This window comes from Anabrus simplex, chromosome 1 (assembly GCF_040414725.1).
Source record: "Anabrus simplex isolate iqAnaSimp1 chromosome 1, ASM4041472v1, whole genome shotgun sequence".
Taxonomy (NCBI): domain Eukaryota; kingdom Metazoa; phylum Arthropoda; class Insecta; order Orthoptera; family Tettigoniidae; genus Anabrus; species Anabrus simplex.
Genome location: NC_090265.1, coordinates 704,248,607 through 704,263,318, shown reverse-complemented (window position 1 = coordinate 704,263,318; position 14,712 = coordinate 704,248,607). Strand labels below are relative to the sequence as shown.

The 14,712-nt window shown below is 41.1% G+C and overlaps 1 protein-coding gene across 1 annotated transcript in view; it reads left to right on the top strand.

The window, feature by feature from the left end:
* Positions 1–209: 209 nt before the first annotated feature.
* LOC136872261 (keratin, type II cytoskeletal 1) overlaps positions 210–14,712 on the top strand; it is a 131,047-nt gene continuing 116,544 nt past the window's right edge. The window contains exon 1 of the mRNA XM_067146087.2: positions 210–316. The gene's annotated coding sequence lies outside the window, so the exon portion shown is untranslated. The remainder of the gene's footprint in view (positions 317–14,712) is intronic.

Here is a 14,712-nt window from a genome sequence, read left to right as displayed (position 1 = left end):
AACAGAATGTTTGCAACCCAAATTCTTGGGCACAAAGGGGCGGGGTGTAATGACATAGCTGGCAGCGCCGTATGAGGACATACTCGGTGTATTGAGTAACGGAGGCAGGGAGTCCTATGCACGTAATAATGGGTATGAGGATCTTCCTGCGGTCAAGATCCCTCCAAGAGCCGGCGATAAGGTTCACTTTCTAGGCCAGCTGTAGAGGGAGCCTGCAGCGTTCACGACGTTATATCGGTAGTGCAAGTCTCCAGTCTCGCCATTCCTCGTCCGCGCATTCGAGTGACACCTCCTGGCTGCGGCACACCTCGAACAGGTGAGCACCTAATTTACCTGCAAACTTGTTCATTACTTTCAAAAACTTTTATTTTTACAAGTATTTTTCTAGATCTAATGAATATTAACTTGGAGTACCAAACTGTTAATTGCTTGCTGGTATCCAAAGAAATACATGAATTATAAAGAGTTTTAGCATCTAATTGAAAAATGTGAGATGGTAAGTGTACTTTATGTTTGACTAACGCGTGCTTTTTTTTCTGCAAAGCATTCCGTAATTTTTATATCTTGTGAGGAATAATGAACATGTGTCCATGATTATAGTGCTTTGTATTTCATAAGCTGTGATTGAGTAGTTCGTGATAAAGTACATTAAACCGATTCCGTGTTTTAGATAAGTAAGGTGTGGTGAAAATGATGGCAATGACAATACTCTACTTTGAAGGAGTTTAAATTTAGTGAAACTGAAATTTATTTCACTCAGTAACTTTAAACACTGTTTAAGAAAACATTCACGTGGTTATGTACGTTTTGAAGATAACCTCAGCTAAAGAGTCTGATAAATATTCAATGAACTGAATTTTAAAAATATAACTTCCAATAAGTTCGAAGATGCAAATATTCAAATCTCAACATCACTTCATGCATGTTAACCCTCTCCACCCTGAGAATTTTTCTTTGAAATTATGTTTTCTTCTTTTAATGTACATAATTTTGAGCCTCTATTTCAGTAAAAATAGTTTTAAAATATTTTCTTCGCTATTCTCGTGGAAAACCACCCGTGACATCGTGCTAGTTAGGGTTTATTTGAGCACATTTCTTTGCTGAATGACGTGTTATGTTCAGGATATGGAATACTTTAATTGAATGATTTTATTTGCAGTGAATCAAATATATGAACTAAAATAAGTTACAAAACATTAATATTGGACTTATATAAGCAGAATATTCTTTGAAAAGTAATCTTCGGTTCGATGCCGTTCGGGGACTTGGGACTGAGGTGTAGGTAAATGATTAGTCGTAGTAGGGGATTTACTAACAGTAGAATCATTCTGTCCTGTGTGTTTTTCCTCTTCATCAATATCGCCACCGTGATGAGAATCATCAGAATCATAACAACATACCCGGGAAACTATTAGGTGATCTTTAACCATTTTTCTCATTCCTGTATTACTAATAACTTTCTTAAAATTAAATGATTTATTATTGAAAGAAGGCACCTAGTTCGTGTTTGTCATATAAATAAGATCCATTCAGTACGAACAATTTCACGCGATATCTCTAATAGTTTTTGAATTACCTTAACCGTGTGTAAGAGAAAACTTTTGGATTTCCTTTGGGAGGTAGCAAGTGGAATAGATGGACAGTTTCAACCAAATTTTTTAAATAGTGGAGGCAGTTATCTTTTTACAGATTAATATATATTCTATAACAAATAAAATTTAAAGAAATCATTTTATTTTACATCATGAGGGTGAAACTCCCAACTTTGTTTCTACCAGGCTTTTAACATGCCTGGAGGAATATATTCGGTGCAGTATTTGGATCTGTAAAGGATAATCGCTGTTGCTTTATCAATCATCTTGAAGTATGTGGTTATTGTTTAGAAATTACGAACAATTCCTTAGATAGGTAAACTTCACTTAGAAATAGTTTGATTAGTTCTTCCACAGTCTGAATTACCAGTATTTTGGGATAATGACGTTTGGAACAAATCAAGCTCTCTGCAGTGTACAGTTACGCAGAAAAGGGTTTGCTTTACATTTAAAATTTGAAATTGCTCAGTTTTTATTCAGAGAACTGCACGGAAAGTAGACGTAACTATCTTTAGTTTCATGGTAAAAAATTCGTACCGAATTTTGGTCAAATTCCTCAGGAAACAACAACTGATCTGATAATTCCAAACAACGTGAGCTATGAGTCCTCCGATGAACTAGAACAAAGTGAGAAATGAATTTTAGGCGGTTTGCCTCTTTCCACCGGACATTATTCCAGAAAACTACTGTTGACTCAATGTTTTCTAAAATATTTTTCTGATAATTGTCAGTTCAGAATTATGCCTTACTCCGGAACATTGTTTTTATGAAATATTGTAAATTCCAGTGTTAGAGAAGCATTTAGAAGACGCGTCTTGTCTAATGATTAACAACTGTGGTAACGAAATTGTAGGTGAGATAGTTGTGTTGATAGTTTTTAAGAGGATGTACAAGTACGCAGACATCCTCTATTCAACATTAACCAGAGAGAAAAACTGGAAGGGATCCGATACTTCGAAAAATGAAGGTACCGGCCAAAGAAAGGCAAGGGCCACTGAGGGCATGAAAATGAAAGAATCCCTAGGCCTCGAATCTTCTAATACCTTGCTTTCTTGATGATGATGCTTGTTGTTTAGATGGGCCTAACATCTAGGTCATCGGCTCCCTCTAATACCGTCGGGGTCGGAAAGGAACAAGAGTTCACCAACAGAGATGGGATAGGGTAGATGAAACTGAGAAAGCTGGCACAAGTAAGTGGAAACAATGCCAGGAAACAGCTAAGGGCCCCGTGGTCACCAACCCACGCTCCCAATTACAGAGTCCCCAGGGGCCTTTTTAGTCACCCCTTACGACAGGCACGGGATACCATGGGTATTATTGTTCCGTTCCTGCCCAGAGGGGGGGAAATTGTAACGGATACCTAGGTGAGAGCGTAAAGGCGTGCTCGTCTCACCCGAAAGGACCTCGGTTCGATTCCGAGTGAAGAAATTAGAAAAATCCACTTCTGGAGAAAGCTGTGGCCCTGAGATTCACTCAACCTACAATAAAAATGAGTGTCAGATTACTTCCTGGATGCAAAGAATTAATTACATAATTAATTAATGGTTATAATTCATCACTGCATCCCATCTAGTGCGGAAGTTATGGAAAATAGTATACCTTTACCTTCCACTTCCCTAAGGATTTTTCGAGGCCTGTTCTACGATGTATTTGATTTCTTAAATATTAAAATTGTGTTTTTGTTAAGGTTAAATTATGAGTTCTAGTTTTGTGAATGTTGGCATCATTTGGTACAGTTCGCGAACTGTTCTTTGATTTTTATATTAGAAACAATGAATCTCTCTCCCTTTTTGTAGTTGCTTCTTCATCATTGTTTGCGGTAATTTAGGAGGAAAGAGCTGCTTAGGTGAAGAGAAAGTCTAAGAACTAGTAGCAGTGGGGAGAGAGAGAGAATGGTGCTCCGTGTTCTAGATAGTACACATTTCCTGTGTTTCGAAAACATTTAACTGTATTTATTTTTAATTCCATAGCGAGTCAGATGTGTATTACAACATTCCTTAGGCAACCACTGGGATGTGACGGCTCGGTGACTTCAATGCTCACGAGTGTCCTTGACACTGATGTGGGCACCTCACGCTTTAGTGATCCGTAATCTAGAAAAGGGTCACATTCAAACGTTAACTGTAAGACCACGGATTTTGGCTATCTAATGACTGCCAAAAATCGACATGAATGTCTAGAAATAATTACTTAAATATAGCCAAATTATATGTATACATACAGCCAGGTCCACTTTCCTGCAACGGGGTCGGGGATGAGGTAAGTTCAAATTACACTGCATGTTTCTATGGCCCGACGCCTCTTCTGATGCCAGCCTCAGTCGAGAAGCTAATGAATGTGAACTATATCATAGCGAATATAAGTGGGTAACGAGGTCGAAGGAATCGGCAGTGACCTATGAATAGGAACTGTCCAGAATTTAATTTCAGCAAAAGAATGGCACAAAAATATTTATTTAAACTTGCACTCTACAGATGGCATCCAAGAACACAATTCTGACACCGATAGCTTGTTGTCAGTCCTATCACAAGAACAGGGAAGAATCAAGCGTCTTCTCGCTGCTTTGAAAAAAACCAAACACAGAAAGAGTGCCACATTTTCACGGAATGTTTATATTTGTACTAAAATGATCCCCACCCATTTACTAAATCTCTAAAACAATGCTGGTGGTAATAATTGTAACCTATTACATGCCCTTGCAACAGTTAAAAATGCATAAATTCTACAATACTTGGTCCAACTCAGTGAAATCCGGTCTAGTAGCACAATTTCAGGATCTAGATGACATTTTATGATTCCTTTATCGATCTTTCTTCTTTCATTCTTAATCTGTTTACATCCAGGGTTGGTTTATCCCTCAAAATCAGCGAGGGATTCCACCTTTACTTCCTCAAGGGCAGTGTCCTGGAGCGTGAGACTTTCGGTCGTGGGGACAAAACTGGGAAAGAGAACCAGTACCTCTCCTAGGTGGCATATACCTGCTATGCTAAACAGAGACCTTATTTCGGGGGGGGGGGATCGGAAGGGATAGACAACGAAGAGGGAAGGAAGCAGCCGTGGTTTTTAGTTAGATACCATCCCGGCATTTTCCTGGAGAAGAAGTAGGGAACCGCAGAAAACCACTTCGAGGATGGCTGAGGTGGGAGTCGAACACCCCTCCACTCAGTTGCCCTGCCGAGGCTGACTGGACCCCGCTCCACCCCTCGTAGCACTTTTCAAATTTCGTATCGAACGTGGGCCTCAGGGGATGGCAGGTAATCACGCTAACCACTACACCACAGAGTCAGACATGATTCCTTTATGTGGTTCTAAACTTTTGACCGGTACTCTACGCGGCCCTCGCGTCTATGAGGATGGTGCGCTATCTAAGAAGAATTCTAATGCTCAAAGTGGCACGGACACACAGCCCCCCAACTCGGAGGATTTAATAAAAGTTAAAATTCTTGACCTGACCGAGAACCGAACCCTGCACTCCTTGGAACAAAGGCTAGTACACTAACCATTTAGTCGTGGGTTCGGACCTGTCTCTTGAGACAGGTCAGAGCTAAATCTAGCTTCCACTGAAGTCTCAATCCCTTTTATGACCAGGGAAAGGATCTATAGGCACTCATAAGATAGAATGCACAACAGTTCTGCAGTAAATTTAATTTCGTGTGGCTATTTATAGCCGAGTGCAGCCCTTGTAAGGCAGACCCTCCGATGAGGGTGGGCGGCATCTGCCATTTGTAGGTAACTGCGTGTTATTGTGGTGGAGGATAGTGTTATGTGTGGTGTGTGAGTTGCAGGGATGTTGGGAACAGCACAAACACCCAGCCCCCGGGCCACTGGAATTAACCAATTAAGGTTAAAATCCCCGACCCGGCCGGGAATCGAACCCGGGACCCTCTGAACCGAAGGCCAGTACGCTGACCATTCAGCCAACGAGTCGGACAGTTCTGCAGTGAGACTTGCAGTGAGACTTGCATATATAACTATCAGAACCCCTAAATGTTATGCAACTCATACAACATAACTGTGGAGCGTTTAGATCATACATGCGCCTTGTTCAAATACTTTGAATTCAAACATATTTGTGCCTAAAACTTCTTTCCTTATTTATGACTAACAGTATACACGTTGTTAAGGATTGGGTGGTGCTGTGTAACGACATTTGAACACGATTAGTGCGTTATGATAAGGGAGATTGTGTTTCAATAGCACATTCTGCCTCTCTGAGGGGAAACAATGGCTAACTACCATACTCTTCTCATTATAACATTGTTGTCGGTTTTTGCGATTTCGCCATAAATCATAACCTTTGGTGATACAATTTGAGGATCCAAGCATTCTTCGACTTGACAGAAATAATATGGATTTAGAAGGAATCGCCATGTCATTGAAAATCTTCTGCATGCTGACAAGGTACGACATGAAATGCCGAATGTATATTTCTACTTGTCCTTTAAAATTCGACGATATCTACCGGGTTCGAACTCGTGATATTTGATTCGAAGGTTGTTACTGCAAGAGTCGGCTACGTGTCACGTGGTCAACCCACTGACATCCTCAATTTCGCACTGTAGTTCTTCAGTTCATCTGAAAGAGGACAATAAACTCTGTTTCATTCTTCAGCCCGGGATTAAATTCCTTGAGTCGAGCCCGAAGCTTCTTATACCATGACCCTGTCAAATAATTCCGGTAATTTCTCTGGATTCGATGCCTTGCTTATCCCACTGATGTAGGCACCTCACGCTTTAGTGATCCGTAATCTAGAAAACGGTCACATTCAAACGTTCAATTGTAAGACCAAGGATTTCGGTCGCTTTGGCCATAAGGGCCTTCGAAACCGTAAGGTAAAAACAAAGAAATGGCGTATGGCTTTTAGTGCCGGGATATCCCAGGACGAGTTCGACTCGCCAGTTGCAGGTCTTTCTATTTGACACCCGTAGGCGACCTGCACGTCGTGATGAGGGTGAAATGATGATGAAGACAACATATACACCCAGCCCCCGTGCCATTGGACTTAACCATTTAAGGTTAAAATCGCCGACCCGGCCGGGATTCGAACCCGGGACCCTCTGAACTGAAGGCCAGTACGCTGACCATTCAGCCAACAAGTCGGATACCGTAAGGTCGGGTAAGGGGATGATGAGATTTGATAAATTTAGAAAATTACAATTATAAATTTCCCCTTCATGCCAAAATATAAGGCAACATAAACCAACCCAAACCGAAACCTATGGCGCAGGGGCCCCGAAGGGCCTTTGCCTACCAAGTGACCGCTGTTCAGCCCGAATGCGTCGTGTGGTCAGCACGACGAATCCTCTCGGCCGTAATTCTTTCCTTTCTAGACTGTGGCCGCTATCTCACCGTCAGATAGCTCACCAATTGTAATCACATAGGCTCAGTGGACGTCGAACCAGCCCTCAGAACCATGTAAATTTCTTAACCTGGCCGGGAGTCGAACCCCGGGCCTCCGGGTAAGAGCAGACACACTATCCCTACAGCGCGGAGCCGGTAAAGGTACATAAAGTAATATTTAAATATATCATGTAAGAGTAAATGACCTGAACTTTTGTTTTGTTTCGGGAATATGATATAGAGCTCTCTCATCTCCTTCAGTGACATTTTGAGAGCTCTACTCCTAGGGAGAGGAGAGAGAGAGAGAGAGAGAGAGAGAGAGAGAGAGAGAGAGAGAGAGAGAGAGAGAGAGAGAATATACTTTGAGTGTGGCAGGGAAATGAGGATAACTTTCAATGGTCGTGCGAGAAGATTGTCTCCCAACAGATTCATCAATCGCCACTTCACCTTCTAGTAAAATAAGAAAGTCCGTACCACCTTCCCGATGTATACTGAAAACGATATAAAAGAACAGCGCTGACAGAATTACAAAACACACAGACTGTGAGAGAGATCCTGAAATAAGTTTGTGGTTTTCAGGAGAAACCTATGAAAAAAACCCTGGTAAGTGGTAAGAGAGGAGCCACACCGGGACTAGATGCGACAATACTGGGCAAAGATCAAAGTTCAACGGTTCAACACGTGTGGTCCCAAATAGGCCTAATCGAAGAAGATAACATTACAAATTAGATGTTTATTGAATTAAGTTTCGATAGTAATTACTATGGTCCTAATATAGAAAGAAGCGTTCTGACAGCTAGCGCAGGGAGGGTCCGTTTACTGCCTGTCTGGCTGGACAGAAGGGAGTAGGGGTATTGTTTCCATAGAAAACGTGGGCGGACCCACTGCGGTCGCCATGCAGACAAGCCTGCTGCCCGCCTGAAGTTGCTTGGAGTTGCCAAACATTTCACTTTTCAGTTAAAGCTTATCGCACGCTACAACAGAGTACTGGCCGTGCGCGTAGAGGCGCGCGGCTGTGAGCTTGCATCCGGGAGATAGTAGGTTCGAATCCCACTGTCGGCAGCCCTGAAAATGGTTTTCCGTGGTTTCCCATTTTCACACCAGGCAAATGCTGGGGCTGTACCTTAATTAAGGCCACGGCCGCTTCCTTCCAACTCCTAGGCCTTTCCTATCCCATCGTCGCCATAAGACCTATCTGTGTCGGTGCGACGTAAAGCCCATAGCAAAACAACAACAGAGTACAGTGGTCTGAACGAACATGAGAGCAAAAAAGAGAATGAGGAATGTGGTAACACCACGCAGCGGCACTATAGTAGGCCCTCCATCCTGTGCTAGATGTCAGAATGCTTCTTTTAATATTAGGACTAAAGAGTCCGGATTTTTAGGCAGTAATAAGTTAAAATGCAAACTTATTGAGTACAGTCTACCCTGCACTACGGTTATATTATGAGTCTTGCATAAACTTTAGGGGTACTGCCCATCAGAACCCCTAGAATGTATGTTACTCTCGCTAAATAACGGGAGAACAGGCTGAGCAGTACTTACTAATAACCAAATTAGTTTGTATTCTAACCTACGACTGTCAAAAAATTGTGAGTCTAGTAATTATATTTCCATTAGATTTTGAATGTTTTAATTTGTGACGTTTATAAAGTTAATAGAATACTAAACAGAAGCAACTGCCCTGCTCACCCCATCCTGGGGACGACTTTGCCAAGAGGATAGATGCCTTCTTATTCCACCCAAAGAGATGTGCGTTGCTTTCTCCCTCAAAAAGACGAATTTTGTGGAAATATCCTCACTCTTGGTTTACTGAGCTTACAACTGAAATGAGTACCAAGTATCTCCCTCCTTGAATCAGTGTTAGAGTGTCACCCTTGCCGGATTCAACAACCGGAATTCAAACGCGACAGAAATTATCGATTTTTCTAAGGACGAGCAGACGATACCGGCATATAAATGATCTTTGATTGTGTGATAACCCAACAAAATGACTCAGAACTCAGCAGCAGTTTTCCCACTACAGCTCCGATTTCTCTACAATATCCTACATTGGAAGCCCGATTCTGTTTCTAGCTAGGCATGGTATTTTCAGTTTACTACACTGAGATGCCAAAAGTCATGGTATAGTAGTGAATCAGATGTTACCTGACATCTCGAGAGTGAGTGTAAATGCAGTCTTGGCTGGTCGTGACAAAGCGCTGTAAACTATTGTCTTTCGAACGGGGCATGATTATGGGGGCCAGATGAATGGAACATTCCACGATCGAAGTTGTGTGGACATTTAACATTCCTCGATCGACGGAGTCACGTCAGAACAGTGAAGTGGCTAACTACGAATGATTGATTAGCAGCGTCTGGCTAGAATTTTCTGCGGTAATGGACAAGCTACACTGGCTCATATCACATCCTCATTCAATGCAGGAGGTGCCAGACTCATATCCAGCAGGTCAGTGCAGCATTCTTTATTAAGAAGGGGAATTTGGAGAGGATTAAAAGGTTGAATACCTAAAGGAGGTCAAAGTCAGTGAGATATGGGAGAAGAAGGCCTCTGTTAGAGTGCCCTTGTTAACATCACGACACAGGGAACAACCTCTCACCTGCGTGCGTGGCGTTGGTGGTGACATATAGCTTGGTCCGTTAAGTCAGTGTTCCAGTGGTTTCGAGCTTATGGTACCGTTCGGATTTGGCACAGGCTCACTGAAGCCACGTAGCCCAGTAGTCAACAAGTCACCATACAGGCTGGTGGAAGCTCCATAATGTCGTGGGGTGTGTTTACGTGGCGGGGGAAGGATCTGCTGATCTAATAGAAAAGATCTTTGACCAGTGATGGCTACTTTGAACTGCTAGGTGACTACTTGCAGTTCTCCATGGACTACACGTATAACAATGAAGTATTCCAGCAGAATAATGTACCATTGTCCAGATTTGGTTCAAGGAGCGTTTTGGAGAGATTCAATGATTGCTGTAGCCCTCTCGTTTGCCTGATATGAACCTTGCCGGGAATTTATGGGACGTGGTAGTGAGACCCATTCACATCGAAGACCATGCACGTATAAATAGCTGGAAGTTTTAGGTGGCTATCAGAAATCATGGGTCGGAATCTGCCCTCAGCTGTTTCTTCCACTTGTGGAATCGATGCCACGACGACTTGCTGCACTTGGTCCAATTAGAGGAGGGCCTATCCTAAGACTTTTGGCATCTCAGTCTATATCTTCGGGTGTGGGTTAGAAATATGGTAGGCACTACTTTCATTCACAGGTCTCAACTTCGGCGTTGACCTTCACATTATGAGAGTGACAAAAATATGAACGATGAGAGACATGTCATTCTCTCAAATTTCTCGTAATTCTAGTAATTTGTAAACAGTCACGTGCATTAATATTATTATTATTTGCGACTTGACCACTAAGGATCACGTTACAATTTCATTTTCCCTTTGCCTGAGGTTTCCTATTTCTCCAGTACTCCTTCATATGCTGTTTCTCCTGTTAATCCGTAAAGGCTCTTCCCGCCTTTGCAGTTCTTTCCATTTGAAACCCTTCCAAATTTTGAATCATGGTCTGAAATATTTTCTGTCTCACACCTTAACTTCCTGGATGTTGTACTTCTCTAGATCTTTAAAAATTTCCTTAATCCATGTCGTCGTTGTCTTATTGTTCCACAGGGAGTCGAATAACTTTCTGGTTTGTCCGGTTTAGTCCATTCTGTAAAAATGTCCGAGAAACGATAATCTCCTCTTTTTCATGGTCTCTGAAATTGTTTTCACATTTTTGTAGACTTCATTATTGTTCCGAAGTTTCCAGCCGGCTTCAGTCTGGATTGGGCCCAAGATTTCCCGTAGTATTCTTCTTTCTAGGATCTCCAAATTCTCGGACTTTAAAATTCATGGAGAGGCATTCGCTCGCATACAGGTATTCTGTTTTTACTACAGAGTTGTAATTCCTTATTTTGGCATTCCGTGAGATGCATTTATTACTATTAATTTTATATAAAGTGTTTTGCCCTTTAAGGAACTCGTAGAACTATTATTTAGCACTGAACTTCTTGTTCTTATTTTTCCAAAACTTCCTCATACTTTCACTATGACCTTATCTTCTCTCTTGCGTCCAAACATTTTGGAGTTTCATGTTCCTGGCTGTTGGGTTCTTCTTGGATGTAAACTTATGTGAACTAATTTTCTGTGTGAACGTAGTCCGTGTATTTGCCAGTGGGTCAATATTAATTTCTGCGAGGTCGTGTTGAGTGTCTACCAACCAGCGTAATTTGGTTTGTCGGCTTCCTTTAATGATGAAAAAGATTTTTTGGTCAATCGAGAGTCATCCATTTGTGCTGTGTCCGTAAAATTTCATGCGCCTTTTCTGTGAAACTGAGGAGAATCGCTCAGTCATAGAATACAGTTCTTCTGTGCTTTTACGCATCCAGATACAGTCTTGAACCTTGGGTCCAAATATCTTTCTGAGTATATGCCGTCGTTCTATTTTCTCTATGTCCTTGATGTTGATGGTTAAGGATGACGCCTCAATTGCATAGAGTGCTTCTGGGAGAACAGCTGTGAGGTAGTGTCGGAATTTGGCTTTGGTCAAAGCGATTTCTTATTGTTCACACTCCAAGTGATTGTGTAGGCGTTACGTAATTTTTCTGCACGTGTTATATTAGCTATATTTTCACTTCCAGTGTTCCAGATAATTTCACCAAAGTACTTCTTATTTTTCTTATTCTTGTTATTATTATTATTATTTAGTGGCATGGCAATTATTCGAAACAAAGGCACCTGGTGATAGAACTGAAAGCCTAAAGAGAAAAAAATGATTGGCAGTTAGAGGGATGATCTTTGCAGATCTCAGAAGAAAATGAACTCGGCGAATTGCTCATTCTGGCAAGAGAAGCCAATAAAATGTGGCATTTTCACGGTCGCCCTCACCCACTCTGATCGAGAGGGAAAGTGTCATTGAGGTTTACGTCATATCGATGCGTGTGTCACGTGAGTCCTAGTTTGAGAAGAGTAATATAAACTCCGTGTGACACGCATCATTACCGTTCAAAGTTGCGATCGCTTATAAACACAACAATTCTTTTACAATACATTATGGAAAATCGTGTACCGAGCGAGTGGCTGGGCTCTTTGGGTCATTTAGCTGTCAGCTTGCAGTCGGCTGATAGTGGGTTCAAACCCCAATATTCGCTGCCTGTTTTATTTTTGTGGTTCCCCAAATTGTAATTGTAATTGGTAAATCATGTTGTTAATGGATATGTAATAATAATAATAATAATAATAATAATAATAATAATAATAATAATAATAATAGTCCGCCTATGTGGTGTAGGCTAGTGGTTAGTGTGATTAGCTGCCACAATCCGTAGGCCAGGGTTCGATTCCAGACTCTGCCACGAGGGCTGGAACGGGGTTCACTCAGCATCGGGAGGTCAATTTGAGTAGATTCCCACCTCGGCCATCCTCGAAGTGGTTTTCAGTGGTTTTCCATTTCTCCTTCAGGCAAATGCCGGGTACCTAACGTAAGGACACGGCCGCTTCCTTCCTTCTTCCTTGTCTATCCCTTCCACATTTTCCATCCTCTTGCAAGGCCCCTGTTCAGCATAGCAAGTTAGGCCACCTGGGCGAGGTAGTGTTCCTCCTTCCCAGTTGTACCCCCGACCAAACGTTTCACGGTCCACGACAATGCCCTTGAGGTGGTGGAGGTGGGGTTCCTCGTTGCGTCCGAGGGAATAACCAACCCTGGAGGGTAAACGGATTAAGGAATAACAATAATAATAATAATAATAATAATAATAATAATAATAATATCATTTCTTTTGAAGAAGCCAAATATATGACCAACATCAAAACAGACCCTCATAACTTAAAGAGAGAGTATAGTAAGATAAAAAGAGTTAACAAGTTCAAATACCTCGGGACAATCGTAACTGAAAACTACAGAGAGAGATGCCAATTACAACAGGCCAGAGAAGACGCCCGCAGCTTTTGGCGGGACACACGCTTTATACAGGAGAAAAGCCATCTCAGTGCACTAAATAGCTTCAATTGTAACAATGGCTGTCAAATTACATTAGCAATGAACGTAAATGCCGCAGTTTGAAACAAATAGCAAGTTGTGTCTAGCCCGTTCTACAGTTATACATGTGAGTTTACATAAAGTTTAGGGGTTCTAATGCACCGTAACGCTAATATGGATGCAAATCTCACTGCAAATCAATTGTGCGGGATAAAATGAATATTTCCTCCTCACTTAAAAAAATGCATTCTAAGCTTGTGCTTAGAATTTTGGGCTCTAGATGAGAATTGCCTGGAAAGTAAGATCCAGAAGCTTCATGGCGTTGTGAGTGGGAACTAATTTCCCAACATTAACGCAGGAAAGCAGTCGATTGTAGAAGAAAATTAACCTGTCAGCTTCTGAATTACACAATGACTTAGCTTTCAAACGTATTCACTTTCTTCGCGTGTTCCTTTTCGCACGACTAATATCTCCTTAATTGTGTGGAGTTACAGTAGGATGATTATCAGTCGTGAGAGCAAAGAGTTATCTTAGTTCATCAGTTGGAGAGGACTGATTTTTTTGTATGCTGAATAATTGTACTTTAAATGGGTCACCGAAAATGAGATTACCAGAGTGAAAGTGTGGAGAATAGTTTCGTAACATAAGTTGCAACAAATACCAAAATATCAGTGATTCCGAAAATACAGTACAAGAACAGCTTTTAGCGAAATGTTTAGAAGTAAAATGAAAATAAACACAAAGAAAATATTTGCTTGAAAATATTTTCTCATTCTATCTTTGGACACAGTACTTCATGATGTCCCTTCCAGGACCCTGTTTTTCTCAACATTTTCCAGCCTGTCATTTATGCAACTTTTCTTGCGGCACTGCGGTAATATTTTAGTCATTAGTGAAGTGTGCAACCTTAAAAATAAATTTTAAAACCTCTACATTATGTGGAATCTCCACAAAAAGAGTACATGATGCAAATTTCAAATTTCTCTTTGGAAAAATTAAATGATCATAAATATGTCTTCCGAGTATGGCCATCCACCCATGAAGGTTGCTAGGTAAGATCAGGTCATACATTTTGTATCGCTTATTTCAGGCGATTTATATCAGAAATCGTTATAATTGAATAGGCTGTAATATATTTTATTTCATACTGTGGTGTAATTACCCTCAAAAGAAGTACGGAAAATGACACTTTACCGCACTGTATTTACATTCCGTACTGTTTCATTAGGAATCATCCCTGATTCGTAGGGAGGTGCGCTTTTCGCGTTTACGATAACACCAACTTTTTAGGATATTCCCTGAAATGTTTGGGAAAAAGTTACCTATACGTAACGCCGTTAAGAATTGGAAAATTGGACAGCTTTATTTCGCGAAATAAAACGAATGCGGCAATAACGCGAATATGTCAACTTTTATACACATTATATGCATATTAATGCGAATTCATAGTGTTTGCTTTCTTATTAAGGTTTATACACCGCCAGAATAGACTATCGCATCCATCAGAGTCTTACAAGGTCAACTTGTTCTCCCTCTCCATCAAGTCGACTCATGTGTGTGAGGCATTCTGCTTAAGAAGCTAGTCAGTAGAGTCTATATTTTCTCCCTCTGTTCTGTTATGTGTAATATTATGCCTTTAAAATACCAAAATATGATTATAAAATGATAAAAAATAACGCGAAATTCTATAAAAAATAACGTGGATTCTTCAAAAATAACCCGAATTTTCAACAAAAAGGAAAAAGAAAAACGCAGGTCCCTACTGA